General features: G+C 39.4%; 1 protein-coding gene across 7 annotated transcripts in view; it reads right to left on the bottom strand.

Annotated features, from left to right (window-relative positions):
* The window catches only part of LOC101175434 (nuclear receptor coactivator 2), a 74,783-nt gene that overhangs the window by 50,671 nt on the left and 7,052 nt on the right, over window positions 1-17,060 (bottom strand). The window contains exon 1 of one of the 7 annotated variants that reach the window (XM_011486179.4): window positions 6,481-6,692. The exons of 4 other annotated variants lie outside the window; for them this stretch is intronic. The gene's annotated coding sequence lies outside the window, so the exon portion shown is untranslated. Of the gene's footprint in view, window positions 1-6,009; window positions 6,231-6,480; window positions 6,693-17,060 lie in introns of those variants that run through there. 2 more of the 7 variants (XM_078934365.1, XM_011486178.4) reach the window with 2 other exon arrangements.

The raw sequence follows: 17,060 nt of genomic DNA on the forward strand, positions 1-17,060 counted from the left end.
ATGACCTCTGTATGTATGTGGAGTTTTTGAATGACCACCCGATTCTGTGGTACAAAAGGAAGCCCGTGCTTTCCGTAGCAAAATTACCTCCATACATGACAATATACCATCTCATGCTGCAAGGAATGCCTCTGTATCATTGGCTGCTATGGGCACAAAATGAGATAAACTGATAGTAGCCCCCATACTCCCCTGACCTAAACCCTATGGAGAACCTCAGCATCCTCAAGCAAAATAGCTATGAGGGTGGGAGGAAGTTCACATCCAAACAGATGCTCTGGGAGGCTACTCTAACATCATGCAAAGAGGTTCTAGCAGAAACTCTCCAAAACTCTCACAAGTTCAATGGATGCAAGAATTGTGAAGATACTACAAAATAAGGGGTCCTATGTTCAAATGTAGCTTGGCTTTTTTAAATGTTTTTGATTAGATGGCTTTTGATTTTGGGCACATAATGCATCAAACTCAACAAATAACTATTTTCAGTTCCTTAGAATCTGTCAAATGTTGTGGAACTCTGTTGTGGGTACCGTAATAATGTGGAACAGTGCCATTAAAGATTTTTTTTTTTTTGAAAAAAAATACTGTTATCTTTAGAAAGTTTGTTCAATAACTATACTCTAATGGTTAGTGACTTGATAATTATGCTGACTGTCATTTGTCGTGAATATTTAGAAAAAATAATATAAAAATATCATTTGCATAATAATTTTAAAAAATGCTCTAGGGGAATGGGACAGAAACCTCCATCAGAGTTCGATGGAACACACTGAGCAAAAAAGTTCTTTTTGCCTTGGTTCTTACAAGATCTGCCCGAAAATTAAAACCATTTGCAAAACACGAAACACACAAGAAGGATAATGCAGCATTTCCCAGAGTTCACAACAGAACTTAGTGATTTTGAAAATATGGAAAACCAGAAACAACACGATGAAGTCTCTGGTGAGACTTATGTGAGGAGACACAGAGTTAAGAGAAAATAAAACTATATGTTTAAAGTGTGGAGTGAAGCACCACATTCAAAAGTGTGCAAACAGAAAGTGTGGTGCAGCCATAGTAACACTGGAGCACACAGTGACACTTGTAGATGCAAAGACCTTATTGATCATCTGATCACCTGAGCATCACCAATGAAAGCAGCCAAAGAACTAGAGCTGCAGCAGCAGGTTACTGCTTTAGGATTGAGGACATCAACGTCCAACAACAACTGGTATGGAAAAGGAGTCCATTTCAAAGGAGTTGTTCAACACTGAGGTGAGTCCCACAGGAAAATGACAAGAAATACATCAAGCAGGACAATCGTGACAAGTCACGCAGAAAGAAAAAACCTCAACCACACTTGTCAATTAAAATGAAAAAAGGCCACACCACTTTTTCTACAGAAATATATCAGATATAGATTTAAACGGTTGGAAAAACACACTTCCCGCCCAGTTAATATGAATATTAGATCAATTCACGCTGAACGTTTTTCATCTAAATAAACTCAAATTGGGGCATGAACTTTTGATTGACAAGTGAATGTCAAAACTTTTGCTTTAAACCCCCCTCATTTGGTGCATTTGATTAACTGTCAGTCTTGTTGGTCCCTCCCTCTTCAAGTAGATAAAGGGTCAAAGTATTCTGAAGTTTTTGAAGGATTCCTTGGATCCAAAAGATTTTAGGAGTTTTCAACATGGAAGTCGTTGACTCGCACTATCTCAGTTTTAATCAGGAGAGTACGAAAGATCATCAAGACCCGCCCACATTGGACGTTTTCGTCCCATGTACTGTCACTTCCGGGAGAACAAGAGGAGGGTGGATCTTCAACCCACCAGACTCTTCTCAAATGGGTGGTGTGTGGGAAAGGATGATTGCACTTGCTTTATGGATTTTGAATGCTCTTCTTCTCACACAGCGTTCATCTCATAACACATGAAGGACTTACCACTCTGATGGGTGAGGTTGCTGCCATAATGAATTCAAGACCATTGACTCCTATATATGCTGATCCAGAGGCGCCAGCAACTCGTACCCCATCCATGATACTGACACAAGAGTTTGACTTGTTGTCTCCACCTTCAGTAGAATTAGACCTAAAAGATCTCCTTCCAACAAGAACAACAGGGAAAGTTCAAGTTCCTCGCAGATTCCTTCTGGAAAAGATGGCGCCAAGAATACTTGCACAGGCTTTAAGTAAGAAAAAAATGAATGAAAGAGATTCAGAACTTGCAATATTGTTATTCTCCAGGACTCACAAGTTGCTCAGACTCAATGGCAAACTGGAGTCACCATTAAGACGTGCCATGCAAAGACAGCAAATTTGAAAGGTCGAGGATAAGGTGTCTAGAAACGACTCTGTTAAAACGTACTTACAACCTAGCTCAGAAGTTGTTTTTCTATTTGACTCAGATGTTAAATAGTGGTATAATGCATTATACCAGGCGAGGAGTGTTCTGTCCTCTGTTTTAAGTTGTTCTATTACTTGACCACAAGGTGGAGCGCCAGCGTTGTTGTTTTTAGCTTTTAGTTCAAGAAGACAAGCAAAACAATTCATCTAAACTGTAAAAATAATTGTTGTTTTTAGTCCACAGAGCTCAGAGAATCCATGCCTCTGAGTAATACAAATTAATGTATTTGATGTTAAAAATGTCTTCAGGCCGTGTAAATGTTAGCCGTTAGCCGTAAAAATCCTTCATCAGTTAGCATCATGCTAACATTCATTTGTTTTGTCTACTGTTTTACAGTTTTACATTTCTTGATGGGAGAAATACATCTTCAGAAGATCTGAAACCTACTTCTCATAAAAAAAAATTGTTCACCTATCTGCCAAACTGGACCAGTCAGGAGGGCAGAATTCAGGTGGTCCTCACAAATTCTCAAGGTCATAAACCACCGAGTGAGCCTTTAGAGACAAAAATGTTAAAGCACAATTCAGGGTTAGAGCTGTGATGGTGTGGGATTTTTGATCACCGTGGTGATGAACCAGCAGGGGTCGCGGTGTCGTGGTTAACCAACCCCCCCCCCCAGCCTCCAAACACAAAATCCCCCAGCGGCCATGTCGCAAATTAATACAATTACTAAGCAATATTCCATACAAAAAATGTAGTGATATTCATGTTTGGTGTTACGGAGTGTAAGAGTAATAACACCCCCCCCAAACACAAAATCCTCCAGCGGGCAGCCGTGTTGCGCACTCAAGAACGCACGCAGCTTGTAACGGAAATGAATGCAATGGAAATGACTGATTAGAACGCAGTAAATTTGTCGTATTTCCTCACGGGACAGAAACTTCTGTTGTAAAATGAGGGTGTGTATGTGCTGCTGAAACCGCACGTGTGTGTGTAAGAAGAGGGGGGGGCGCGTGCAGCGCAAGAGGGAGTGAAGGAGAACAGTAATAAAAGGTTTCCCCCAGAAACCTTCGAAGTCTGAACACAGGACTAACAGAGTAAATTATCAACAAAGATAAATGTGTTTAATGTGTTTATTATAGTTCCAATCACCTAGCATATGCAGAACTTTAAAAAAAAAAAAGAACGTGCGGTGATGCGGTGATGACCTAATCACCAAGATGATGCGGTTATCGTCAGTCAGGGTGAGAGCAAGGTTATAAGGTTAGAATTCTGTAATGTAACATCTAGTTTTAAGCAAATGTAATAGAAATCTTGACAGGACAGAGCATCAACAGTAAACTCTAAACGTGTTATCCTCTGTCTTCATTGAAACCAGCTCATCATGTGACCACAACTCCATCCATCCTTATTTACAGACAGAGCTTAGCTTTATTTTGCTTTGGTATCATTCAAGTTAACAAAACTATTTTAAAATGCATCTGTTATTACAACAAATCTATAATCCTAAACTATCTGATAGGATGTATTTTTAGGGTTGAATATATATTTTTTGTGCACAAAAGTTTGGGATTTTTATTAGCATCTACTTTCTTTAACACGCAGGCATTTCAGTTTAGGTAAATGAACATGTTGCCTTTTATTTGAACAAAAGCCTTTAAGCAAATTTACCACAGCAGCAGCAGCAGCAGCAGCATTAGCAGCAGCAGCATTAGCAGCAGCAGCAGCAGCAGCAGCAGCATTAGCAGCAGCAGCATTAGCAGCAGCAGCAGCACCTGTCCTGGAATCCTAAGAACCAGCATTACAGCTGAACGCAACGTAGATTTTACCGCTCCAGCTCTTCATGCTTTTAGACAATTACAACAACAAAAAATAAAACAACTATGTCTTTCCAACTGGCAGCTCCCTCCTATGTGGTTGAAAGCTCGTATTTTCCAAAGACTTCTGACACGGATGTGGTGGAATGGAGAGCAAACGTTTGTCTGAGAGCCGAGAAGTGATAAAAAGCAAGCTGTCCAAATTGATTCAGCCAGCGCCGCTCATTCAAGCCAACAGCAGGTTCTTCCGCTGCGTCTTTGTCTAAACAAATACCACTAATTGCCATTTGAATAACAGTTCAAACAAACTGTTGCTTTTCTCCTCACATTACAAGTGGACATAGGAGGACCTCCTTTGGCAGGATGGGACTAGAAGATGATCTGATGAAAAAAAGATGACTGATGAAAATCATGTTTTTAACATGTTCTTGTGGCTTTTTTCTGATGATGGTGGACATAAAGTTAAATAAACTTAAAATTCTATTTCAGAGTATTTCTCTATTGAAATCATTATGAATGAAGAGCAGGCAAAAAAAAAGCAGTTTGAAAAAAAAAAAGAGCATATCTGTGACGCTCTTTACGCTGGGTGGGCCACAAACTCCCTGCTCCGCTCCGTTCTGTTCCATGTACGTCTTCGTTTTCTTCATCCGAGCTGGCATCAAAAACTCAAAACTGTACAGTTGGGTAGCTCCAATATTGCTCGCCGTTTTTGTTGCACCAGTTATGTTAGGCTAGGGGTGTAAGTGGCTGTAAGCTAGCGGAGGAGCAAACAGACAGCTCTCAGCAACGGGGAGGGAAAGGGGGGCAGAGTTGCTTTGCGCCAACGCTCCCATAAACAACTCTGAGGTGAATTTCAAACAAACTCCAGCCGCTCTGCAGAAACTATGTCTTAAAAAACAACACAGGCTAAAAAAGAAATAAATTTTTTTTAAAAAAGTCATAATGAATAGACAACCAGGAAGGCTTTGAAAATAAATCAATGGATGATCGGGATGAGACTTTCCAAACATCTACAAATTGCCTGCAAATGCTCAGCCAGCAGCTGCTCATCACTCTGCATGTGAAGCTTCATGCAATACGAGAGCCTGATCGATTATAGACCAGAATCAATAACATCAAACATGCCTGCTTGCATGCTAATTATGAGCACACAGAGAGACACTGATGTGCAGGGACACTGACACAAATACCGACTGTTGCAGAACAACAGTTTTTAAAATCTTAACTTTATTTTTTTAACCCAAAAACATTTTTAAAAAAAAGTGCAGAGAAACACATAAAACTGAAGAGCATCTGAATGCAGCACAAGTAACAATCCATGATTAAGCATTTGTGATGCAAAACATGCAAAATCCAACATTCATGCATGACAGAGCGCACTCAGGAAATCAGAGTAAGCGTGAAGAAGAGTCTGCTGTGTCCCCTGCAAACACAACAGTGCTTCAAACTGGACAAAAAAACAAGACACAGGGTTGCTGGTCTGACGCCCGCCACATTTTTGGAAACCCACTTTGTCAGGTGAAAACAAAAGGTTTTGTTTCACTTTGAGAAAGTAGTTATCAGACCTTTAAAAAGCAGAGCGAAGCGAAAGCAAAAATAAATAAATAAATGAATGAGGAGTTTCAGGTCGCCCAGCAGGCCAGGAGGTCAAACTCCACTCACAGCTCACTGATTGAGTGAAACTCAGAAGCAGCTAGTGTCACTGTGGAAATTAGCATTAACACTGACAGTTTCTTCGAGAACCTGCTCCCTCAACGCGACTGTTTTGGAGAAAAGTCCAACTCTCAGCCAGAAACAGAAACGGAGTCCGTCCTCTAAATACGTCACGGATCAGTGAGACGAGCGCTTCAAAACAAACTCACATTTTGCCTTTTGCTGGTGGCCGGCGGCAGAAGCACCTCGAGTGTCGTTGGAGGAACAAACCTGTGAGTCGCACCAACAGTTGTTTTGACAGTGGAGCGGGCGAAGTAAACAGCTGGCTGGTTGGACCTCAGGTGACAGAGCAGCTTCAGGCCTGCTGACTGTGCACTCTGCGCGCGAGCAGTCATTCATAACCACTCCCCTCGCTGCTCACACACTCTGTGTGTGTCAAAACCACAATAATAATAGATGACAGCTCAAAGTCCAAGTCAGTGAGCATCATGGCTGGAACTACACCTTCAAATACCCACAAAATAAAAGCATTTTCCACTTTTATTCACTAAAATTCATTATAATGTAACAACAGCAACTAAGGTTTTGTTTGATTTAAACTTCTGCAACTTCTTGGAAACACCATCGTTTATTGAACTTCTTACACATACAGTCCGTTTCAAATTGTGTAAACGGCCTACCTTTGCTTTGATTGACGCTGACCACATCCGGCCCAGAGTCGGTTGAACATATCATGCCGGCTGACGGACTGAGCCGGGCGGACACACTAGTTTTTCCAGTGCACACGCACATGCGCATCCCAGCTTTATGTTCCTCCTCTCTGCTCTGTGAAATTACTCCTCTGAGTGTGTGTGTGTGTGTGTTTGTGTGTGTGTATATGTCATCTGCATCTAATGACAGCTGAGTAACTACATGCCACAAATCCTCTGGCTCCCTCTCCCCTCCCCCCACAGCGCACACTCACCCACACTCCTCCCTGGCTCCTCCCACAGCACACTCACACACTCCTCCCTCCTATTAGCCAATGCCTCCAGAAAAAAAAATAAAACCTGCCTCTCTCTGGATGCTTTGAGGCAATAACCTGTTTTCATTCAGCACCTGTTGTACTCCTGCTTTTTAGCATCAGTTTGTCTTTCCGACCTAAAACCTCACAGCCATTCAGATAAATGGATGTCTTTAGCACAATTAAGTTCACAGAACTGATCCAACAATGCCAAAAACTCAAACACAGCATTCCCCCGGTTTCATCGTTTCACATTTTTTCCAGCATTCAAAGCTCAAACATAAACTCAGGTAAGCAACTTCATCTTTCAATCTCAAAGTCTCATTGATCCCATCATACCGATTCAGGTTTTGTTTTGTAAAGGGCTCAAACTATTTATAAAACAAATTAAAATATGTTCTTCACACAACTACTGTAACAAAAGTACAACAGTACTTTTATTTTTTTACTTTTTTGATAATGATAAGCAAAGAAGTGACATGAGTGGGAAGATAAACATTAGAGGTGGACTTCTGTACTTCTGTTCTTTCCCACCACTTAGTGTAGGTTATTGCTATGAGCGTTTAAAAGATCCGCAGAGGCAGGTCCACACCAACAGGACCTGCTGCTCCTGATGGGCCTCAAACACCGCATGTGCAGTTCAGGCGAGTCTGTCTTTTGCTCTGTGACACCACACCAAAACACATATGCCTACTGACTTAGATTTTGTTTAAAGATCTTTTGTGACAAGAAATACAAAATCCTTCTGTTGTTTTTTTATACCACTCAAAATACAAACAGTTGTATTGTCATGTCTCTTAGACTTCTTAGTTTTCATTGAGCCACCTCTAGAAAACTGAACCACTTGCAAATTAATCTCAGTATGGTGGACTTCCTTCTGATTTCTTGCTTAAAAATCACCAGTCACAAAGAAAAAAAAAGGTTTTTGAACAGTTTCTAGAAAAACAAGGGAGACAGAAAACAAAACAACTTAAAACTACAACCAACAAATTAACGTATTGTCATTCTATCATTCCTAACTTCTCAATTTATACCAATAAAACAGATTTCTTTACAAAAGGAAAAAAACATATCACTACCTCCTTTTCTTTTTTTTAAACAGAAAAAAACAAAACAGAAAAATGACAATACTTCAACTTATCGTGCATAAATGTGACTTTTTAAAATGGGAGTCACTAGGATTGGATCCATCCTTTCTGCCATGGAACTCCAATGGTCATTTAAGAAACATTTGGCACACTCTTATTAGCTTCGAATCTGGATATGGAAGGTGTGTGTGGGCGGAAGGGGAGTGAGGTGCAGGGGCCATAGGGTACCAGCATAGGGACTGGCAACTTCACTATGAAGTAGCAAGAAAAAAAACTCTTGTAACCCTGTAACCCTGCACTAACTGGGAATAGAAGTTGTTTGGATGGTGTACACTTGGGGGCTTGTCCGGGATATAAAAATTCATCATAGCCGGTTATTGCTATAATGAATTGTTTGTTGACAGTGTTAAGCAAGTGTGTGTCTGTGTGTCTGTTTGTGTGTGTGTGTGTGGGGGGGGTGGTGGTCCTCTTCAAACAAGACATTTAAACCTCAATCATTGTAAGGTTGTTAGTTGTAAGAGGATTGGGAACTGCTTTGCGTAAAGGTATCTGCAAAATAATTAAATCTAAAAAGTTTGTGAATCTGTCTGTCATAATTTGTTTTGAGAGTTGCTTTGCCCTGTGATTGAGATTTTTCTTTGTCCTGCAATTCATCAATATGTACACAATTAGAGGCATTTTTTTCTCTGGCAGGCAGACGGACGTATGAGTGGACTCAACAACACTTTCAGTTAAATCCGTCCCACCCAATCCTCCCGTCCACTTTTGGACCTTTGTTGAGTTGAGCGGAATAAACTGAATACTCAATATACTGTGCCACGTAACATGTCATTTTCTCCATTTGATATCCTATGCGAGTGTCGCAGGGGATCAATCTGTGGATACAAGTCTACGCTAAGAAGGTTTTGGTTTGAACAGTTGATGCTGATTGCAACACACATCATCACCTGAGTTGGAGTGGAATTCCTAATTTTGTTTTATTATTAACCTTTTCAAAAAAGAATAAAGTAATACCTATGTGCTTCCAATCTAAGGTTTAAGACTGATCCAAAACAAGCTATATTTAATTAAAATAATTACAATTGTCACCTGAAAAGCTATTGATTCTGATTCTGCTGATGTTTTTCACAAACTGAGCAAACCATTCAGACAAGTATAAGGTGGGGCTTTAAGTGTCCAAATCAGGCAATGAATAATGTTGCTTATCCTCTAAGTGGGGGAGAACTCAAACTAAACACATCAACTCCCTGAATCGTAGGTCAATTGCTCATCAAATATGGACAATGACCAAGATTAAAAGTATTTCTTTCATTAGATTGCTAACATTCGACTATGAAATCAGGGAAGTTCATCTCAATGACAGCCCAAACAAACTCCAACTTCCAAAAACAACAATGAGACATGCAGCTTTTCCCAGAACATGACAGATGCCTGCAAGGAGGATTCTAAAAGCCCCAAGACCTTGTTCACGCCATGAGGCTGGCCTGAACCAGCATGGTGCTGCTTCAGGTTCAGAGGGTTCCCATTGGTTTCACCTCACATTCGTAAACATAATTTCTCATTCGGAAAACATTGTAGATTATTTGTAAAGCAATTTAGCAAACTTTCTGTGCTTCACTTTCCCACTGCAGTCAACTCAGATGTCTTATTTATGCTCCAAGAGAGGCAACGATCACTCTGCTTTATTCCATAACAGTTTATGTCTCTTGATAAACACTCCACTTCAAAAAATGACCTGTGCTGTGAATCGGTTTATTTCGTGCTTCTTTCTGAGCCCACAGCTCACAGCATGTTTTTTTCTTTTTTGTCTACGTTTAGGCATTAACTGTAAATTACATATTTGGGTAAGCTGTAGCTAGAAATGTCAGGGCCACCGCAGTCCACCAAAGCAAACATTTATTTTTACACATAATGATCTGATGTTCAACCTAATGCAGGAAGCTGCAGTTGTTTTTCCAGACTAATTACTATAAATGTTTTTATTTTAGCCAGACCTTACCAATGCATTCAGTTAATACAACATATATATTGAATTCATACTCAGACGCATTGCTAGTTTCCAACAACCAGTTATTGCTGAGTAAAGTTTCTTTTTGCCAATCAAAGTCAAGTCTCAATCTTTGGTGATTAATCCAAATCAAGTCTTAAATCTTAAGCTGCGACTTCAAGCCAACTTTTACGTCCCAAAACATGTTTCTTCCTCCCTAATTTTCATAAAACTACACTTAAACAACTTGTGTAGACACCAAATTAAGCAGTTAGTTTTTCTATGGTCTTCATCAGAATCTTTATAGGATTTTTTTTTTTTTTACATGACTGTGATATTGTGGAGATAAAAAGTGAGACTAATATAAATGAACATTGGTCACAAATCTCAAACCTCAAGTCCATAGAGTCTTTGAAGTCAAGTTTCAAGTCATGTCTAAAGTATTTTGCTACATTCTTACAACAGTAAGTTTGAAAACGTACATTTTACGCGACCACTTACAATAAAAAGTCTCTGTGCGAGATTTGTACCGCTTCAGCATATTGTACCAAACCTTTTCCAACTGTGAGTACGTGTGCTAGTATCAGGTAGCGCATTCCCGTGGGAATATGCTAAAAGCACGTTCAAGAGCCCAGGTTCAGTGCGTTCTTGAATGTGCAGCACATTTATGTAGCATTAGAGGTAGAGTCTCAAGTCAAGTCTTTGGGTCATGTCTCAAGTCAAATCTAAAATCTTTGAGGTCAACTCTCAGAAAAGTCTCCAATTGAAGCCAACATCATTTAAAAGTAAGCCCACATAACTCCCACAAACACCAAACAGGTGGAGTAAGATAACTGTCAATAAGGAATGTATGCATAAACACAAATTCATACTTTGTGCACAAGATTGCAGAAAAACATGAATGTAACATTTAATTTGAAGTTAAACACGTCCTCTTTGAATATGATTTGTCTTTGTTTTGAATATGAATTTTGCTCGTCTTAAATACAAAATTCCCTGGTAATGCAATGGAGTCACAAGCATATTCATCACGTCAAGAAACATCAATACCTAATTTCCCCTTGTGGGAATAATAAAGTCTAATTCAATTCAATTCACATGGTGAGCATGCGTGTTTAGGCTCAATTTTTAAAGTTAGCAGAAAGTTATTGATCTCATGAATTAAATTATTTTATTACCGTAGCTCTGTTGAATAAAAAAAAAAAAACAGATAATAATAACAGCGATCTTCGGACAGATTTTGTTGTCGTTAGGCAACAACCCTGATCATGTAAACAATGCACCAGCAAATCATTTTAGACCTGGAAGTGGTGATAAAATAGCCCAAAAAGAGCAGCAGACAAGCCAGTTATGAAGCTGCATTAACAACGTCTACTCGCGTTCGAGCAAACGCTTTAAATAAAAAGTCCATGTAAACGCCTGTAAACCCGCGTTTTAGTTTTTCACCTCAATATCTCTTGTCGCTATGCAAGTTTTTAACTCTATTCTTCGGCTCTACGTACAGATCGGGGGATCACGTATCGCCCAGTGGAAGTTCAACCAGTTGACCTTTACTGCTTAAATGCGAAACAGCTGAACTTTGACCAATCAGCAACACAGAACATTTCAAAACATTCGGGAGAAATTAATAATTGTGGTTTGTGTCCGGCAGGAATTATATGACACAAGGCCTTACATATATTGGAATAGAGTGAAAGAAAAGCCCGGACGAAGATTTGCGTCTCTTCTTCCAACTGTATGTGGCGGACAAGCACAAGTAAAACAGTAAAACGAGAAAAGAAGAAGAAGCCCCTGCCTGCTTGTATGGTGCCTGTCTGGTGTGAACACCACGGGGGCTGAAAGTGCGTACATGAAACCACATAGAACGTGTTCTTCAAGAGCAAAACATGCCCGGTGTGATCGGAGCTTTTATTGTAAAATGTCCGTGTTCGTCAAAAAAAGAGGTGGTCTATACAGCAATGATCTATATTTACATAACCATAATAAAGTTATGCTAAAAACATAAAATAATGTAAACCGTCATCAGTGCCCGACTTTTGCCATTGCTGAGATTTGTTATTGTTTTCTGGTTCTTTATGTCTACTTACATGTGCACTCTGTTGAATCGATGTTTCGTGAGTTAATATAAATGCCTGTGAACCCGTGACACATTTCTGACAGCCATCTAACAGGAGAAGTTAATATTCAAAACAGCATAACGCGAAACCAAATGTAGTATTCCTTTTTTTCCCCAAAATTGTGCCCAAAGTATTAATTTGTGCACTATTTTGACCTTATGCATATGTTTCTTTTTGTCAGATGTCTTACCTCATAGACGCTGCAGCAACGATTATGGACATTATGTTCAGGAGGGAAGATTTTGTTGACATTCAGAAAATAAGTACAGATATATTTCAGACCAGACATTTTAAGTTTTAGTTATTTATTCTGGACTACAGAGTTAAAGACACTTTAAGACATTTAAATATGTACTTTAATTGTGAACATAACACATAATATGTAACAGACAATATAATATTAGATACATCTTTATTTTATTTATTTATTTCATTCGACTTGAAATAAATAAAATCAATAAAAACTTAATTTTGACACACAATAACCTTTTAACTCCATTTTAACAGTAACCCAAATAATTGATTTTTCTGGTAATTCATTCCTTTTGCTATACAGTAATTCTGTTAACTCACTTTGTACTGTTACACTCAACGTGACCTGTTTGGCCAGGGTAGTGAGTAACTATAACTTTACTTTTTTGAACTAAATTCCCATCTTTGTTGGTAAAGGTTTATGGTGAGGATGTGAAGGCTCTGAACGTGATACCCAGTGGGTGAGCTAGTTTTCTTCTTTGTCATGGTTTTCTTTTTGGTCGGTCACGTTTTTATGATGTGACTTTTAGATGTGGTTTGGTTGACTGAAGCGTGATAGCAAACCAAATGAAAATGGGATTTTTCTCCATTACTTGTCATTCAGACTAAAGTGAACTTAGTTGAAGCTTGTGAGAGACAGTCGCAACAGCACAGATCTTCCATGACAAGATGATTTTACTCATTTTAGAAGTTGTTAAAATAGTTTAGTTGGACATTTTATGACAAGACTTTGTTATACATGTAAATTTTTAATATTCTCAGTCGTTCATATTGCTTATGCAACCAAAGTAAATCAAACTACTACCTTAGTCAGTTACCAAAGGACTGCCCTTACTTAAGGTTACTGCATTTGAGTGCATCATCCATTTCTCCTCTCAGTTAGGAAAACAAGCCTTAATGGCCATGCCCTTATGGCTTTCTTGCCAGGAAATGCTGACCACACAGATTCCAGAGATAGCCAAGATAACTTCCTTCTCAAATATGGCAGGATTCTGACTTTGGTACAGTAGTGCACTAATCGTTTCCTCTTGGGTTGTTTGTATGCCTTTAACAGAACAGCTAGCTAACTTCGTAGCTACAACGATGCCACATGCCACATGAAGGGTTGATTTCTACTTTCAGCAGTCATTTGTAGGCTCACTTCTGTTTGGATCTCACCTTCCTGCAATTTGGAGCTCTAATTTCCAAGCAAAATAAACATAAACATTTTAACATAAGGGATTAATTTAAGATGTGCTGTTATTTTACTCCAAAAAAGGAAAGAAACTCCCATTTTGTACAACAATCAAGGACAATCTCATGCATTTTTGCAGATCAAGTCAGTAATTACTGTATTTGTGCACGTCTGTCCACAAAGTCTTGCAAATGTGCAGTTTCTTTTTACAATTAGTTTAATGTATTTGTGCTATAGCTGTTAGTTTTTCTTTTTAATGCATTTTTGTTTCATTTCAATGTCTAGTACCTTTGTTCTGCTGAAGTGCAAATAAAGACTTACGTTGCAGCACAAAATATGTTTCCTGTGTGAAAATGACAAATCTTGAACTGTATAATATATTTGTTTATTCGTTGATAAATATCTACATTTTCTTTTGTCCTGGTTTCGATGTACTAGTTGCGTTAATGTGTGTATACAATGCTTCTTGTGACCACAAACACAACATGAAAAACTGAGAGCGAAGGAACAAGCCGAATCTCAAACATCTGTCGCCTGCTCGAGCACGGTCACTGAGTCTCCTCCTTTTTGGCCTGCGAGCACTTGGGAGTGTGCATGCACACACACACAGGTGGAGGCAGACATCAACATGCACCAGAGAGCCACACACTGCATTGCATTAGCCTGCTTTTACTTTTTAAAAAATAAAAAAAATAATCAGTGCATAAGAGAAGGCCGGCTGACCACTGTTAAGCTTGCTGATGCACTTTTCCTACGCAGACTGGACGCAAAGACTGCAAATGCAGTAATGTGCTTAAGTTTGTGACCGTGAAGTCGGAAAGTTGCAGAAAAGATTTAAGGTATTTTATGTTTGGTTTTTTTTTGGGTGAAAGTAGCAAAACACAGTAGACAATGTGTGTTTAAAGGGGGCTATAGATTCCATCGTTTTGCAGGCCGAGACAGCAGAGCAGAGCTGCATTAGGGGTTGCCGAGGGCAACCCAGCTCTAGAATTCAGTTGGAGGAATGAAAACAATTCAGTGTTTGAAAAAATAAAGTAGCCCTGCCAGATTAAGAGTCTGTGATAATAGATTTTTTTATGTGAGCTGGGGAAGAGAGAGAAAAAAAGAAAACAGAAAAAAAACTGTTTTCTCTTAAAAAAGTTTAAGAATAAAGGTGGGTACATTTGAGCTACTTTCATCTCTTTATATTCTTAACTTCTCGGTTTTTTAAAGGGTCTATAGCATGCAAAATAAAATTTTTGAGGAAAAGAACTCAGAAAAATAACTAATATATATATATTTTTATTATTATTTGGTGTGAGAAAGCTAATATATTATCATATATATGGATATTGTTTACCATAAAGGACTTAAGAATTGCGTGACCTTTAAACTCCTTTCAATATTGTTGCTTTTCACATACAGCTCAGGTGTATGTTTATTTTAGCTTTCTGCTGAAAAACCATAATTTACAATAAATTGAAATTTAAAATCTCAAAGAACCATTTAATATTGATATTATTCACACCGTGGAAGTAGGAATTCTTAAAAACCTTTTAAGTGAATAATTTGCAAAATAAAAAAGGTTTAAAATACCATTGCAGGTTTCAACCAAACGCTCAAAAGTTTAATAAACTGCCAAAAAGGAAGAAAGTGCTTTTAAAATGGAATCAAAATGTGTCAGCGCTCAGGGTTTGTTTGTTTTTTTTAGGAGGAGCTTCCCAAAGACAAATCTTCACCGTCTAAAAAGGTGCACGAGCACTTATTTTGTAGCTTGTAAAAGGAGCCTTTGACTGTTAATTATTTGCATACTCGACATTGTGGTGAGCAGCCACACGCGCAGAGGGAAGAGTCAATGAGAGATGGCCTACATCCCGACTGTGATTAATTTCTGTTACTAAGCAGCTCTGTGGTAACGCAGACAGCCATAGCAACACTGAGCTCAGATCTGCTTTACAATACTACCACATAACAGTCGAGAACCGTCTCAAAAGCCTGCGTGGAATCACCAGGTGAAGTGTTTTTGCAAAGGATGCTCCAACCAGATGTGCTGAGGGCGCATATAAAGAAAATTTGTGATCCTAAAAAACTTGATTGAAACTTTTAAATAACAACCTATCTAAAGATAAAGTAGATTCAGCCACATAAACCAACTTATTCTTAAAATTGTGCATCTACCAGAGTCAGATGGCGCTATTTTGTCCAAAAATAACAACGTTTACCTGCTGGTTGAAGTTCAGAATGAATGTTTTGGAGGGTTTTCGTTTATAAAATAAGGTCAGGAGTGATGCCTTTGACTTCTATGACATTTTGTCTCGTGTGCAGCTTCGCCATCATCCTAACAGCCCTTCCTTGTCACCAAAAGGCGGCGGCGAACGTTCGTCAATTAGCTCTGACCGAGGCCCACGTCTGTTTTAAAAAAGCTTGTTATGTCATTATCTTGTAACATCTCACTGCAGGCCTGTGCATTCCCTCTCCCTGGCCCAGCTCCGCTGTCATAGTGCTGGAGAATTACAGCCACCAACACCAGCTAACCAAATTAGCACTTGTTATGCAACCTGCTGCACTTGGCTCCCAGGTCTGCTGCTTAACCCTGCACAGCTTCCAGGGCTGTTTGCACATAGAAGGTCCCTGCAGACGCTTGCATTCACATGCATATTTATGCTCATTGTTGCTGCCACGAAATTGTTTTGTTAGCTAAATGCTGATCGAGTTCAAAACTGAGATTTCTGGGGTAGAATGCTGCCTTAGAGGACCCTGAAGTGTCAGGTTGTCATTTTGGAGCAATCAGGTGCTCGCATTGATTCAGTAGCTCATCCCGTTTTCCTGCAGTGATGCCCAGCCTCTGCGAACAGCGAGGGGCCAAATTTGCAAGTATAATTAAACCTTAAAAAGAAAGGTTCACATCCCCCACAGCCCAAAGCGTCCTGCAACACCACCCAGGTGCTGTACCTGTAGCCAATGTGCAGTCTTTTAATGCTCTCCTGTAACAAAACACTGATTTTTAATCTTACCAACAAGATTCCTAATGAGCTTTTGGAGCATTCAGGAGCATTAAACTGCCCATTTTGATAAAATGTATGGGTTAAGGTAGGCAGGAATAAACAATAGTATGATCGCGGGAAAACAGTTTATTAGCGAGACTTGGTTGTTTTCGTTTAAAACTGTGACCTTCACTGAAGCCTTAAGTTACGTTCATATGCCCGCTACAAAGCGCAATCAAGCAGCCATTTCCAATGAGAAGTCTAAGAAAACAACTGTGTGGACAAAACTCTTGCGTTCAACTATCTAAGTTAGTACGACTGTTTTTAGGCTCTACATACACAAGGAGTGGCCATTCAACATGCGTTGCAAGTTAAAACAGGTCAAACTTTGATCAAACAGGGACTCTGACTTGGTAGTGACGTGTGGATGGCGTCCCTTTTAATTCCAGATTCCAGTTGGCTCATCCGTGCTCCTGTACCTGACAGTGTACTTCGTCTCTACTCCTGCTCCTACACCTGGCTGTGGATCCTGTCTCCAGCTCGTCTCGCGCCCCCGACTGTCCCCCCCAACTCCATCTGGATGAAGCTTGTCTGCTGGACTTTAAATGTGTTGTTGTAGAGTTGGATAAGTTAATTCTTCTCTGAGAGTTCTGGTAAATCGCCTGTCCGTCCTGGG

Source organism: Oryzias latipes, chromosome 17 (assembly GCF_053564925.1).
Source record: "Oryzias latipes strain Hd-rR chromosome 17, Olatipes_Hd-rR_3.1".
Lineage (NCBI taxonomy): Eukaryota > Metazoa > Chordata > Actinopteri > Beloniformes > Adrianichthyidae > Oryzias > Oryzias latipes.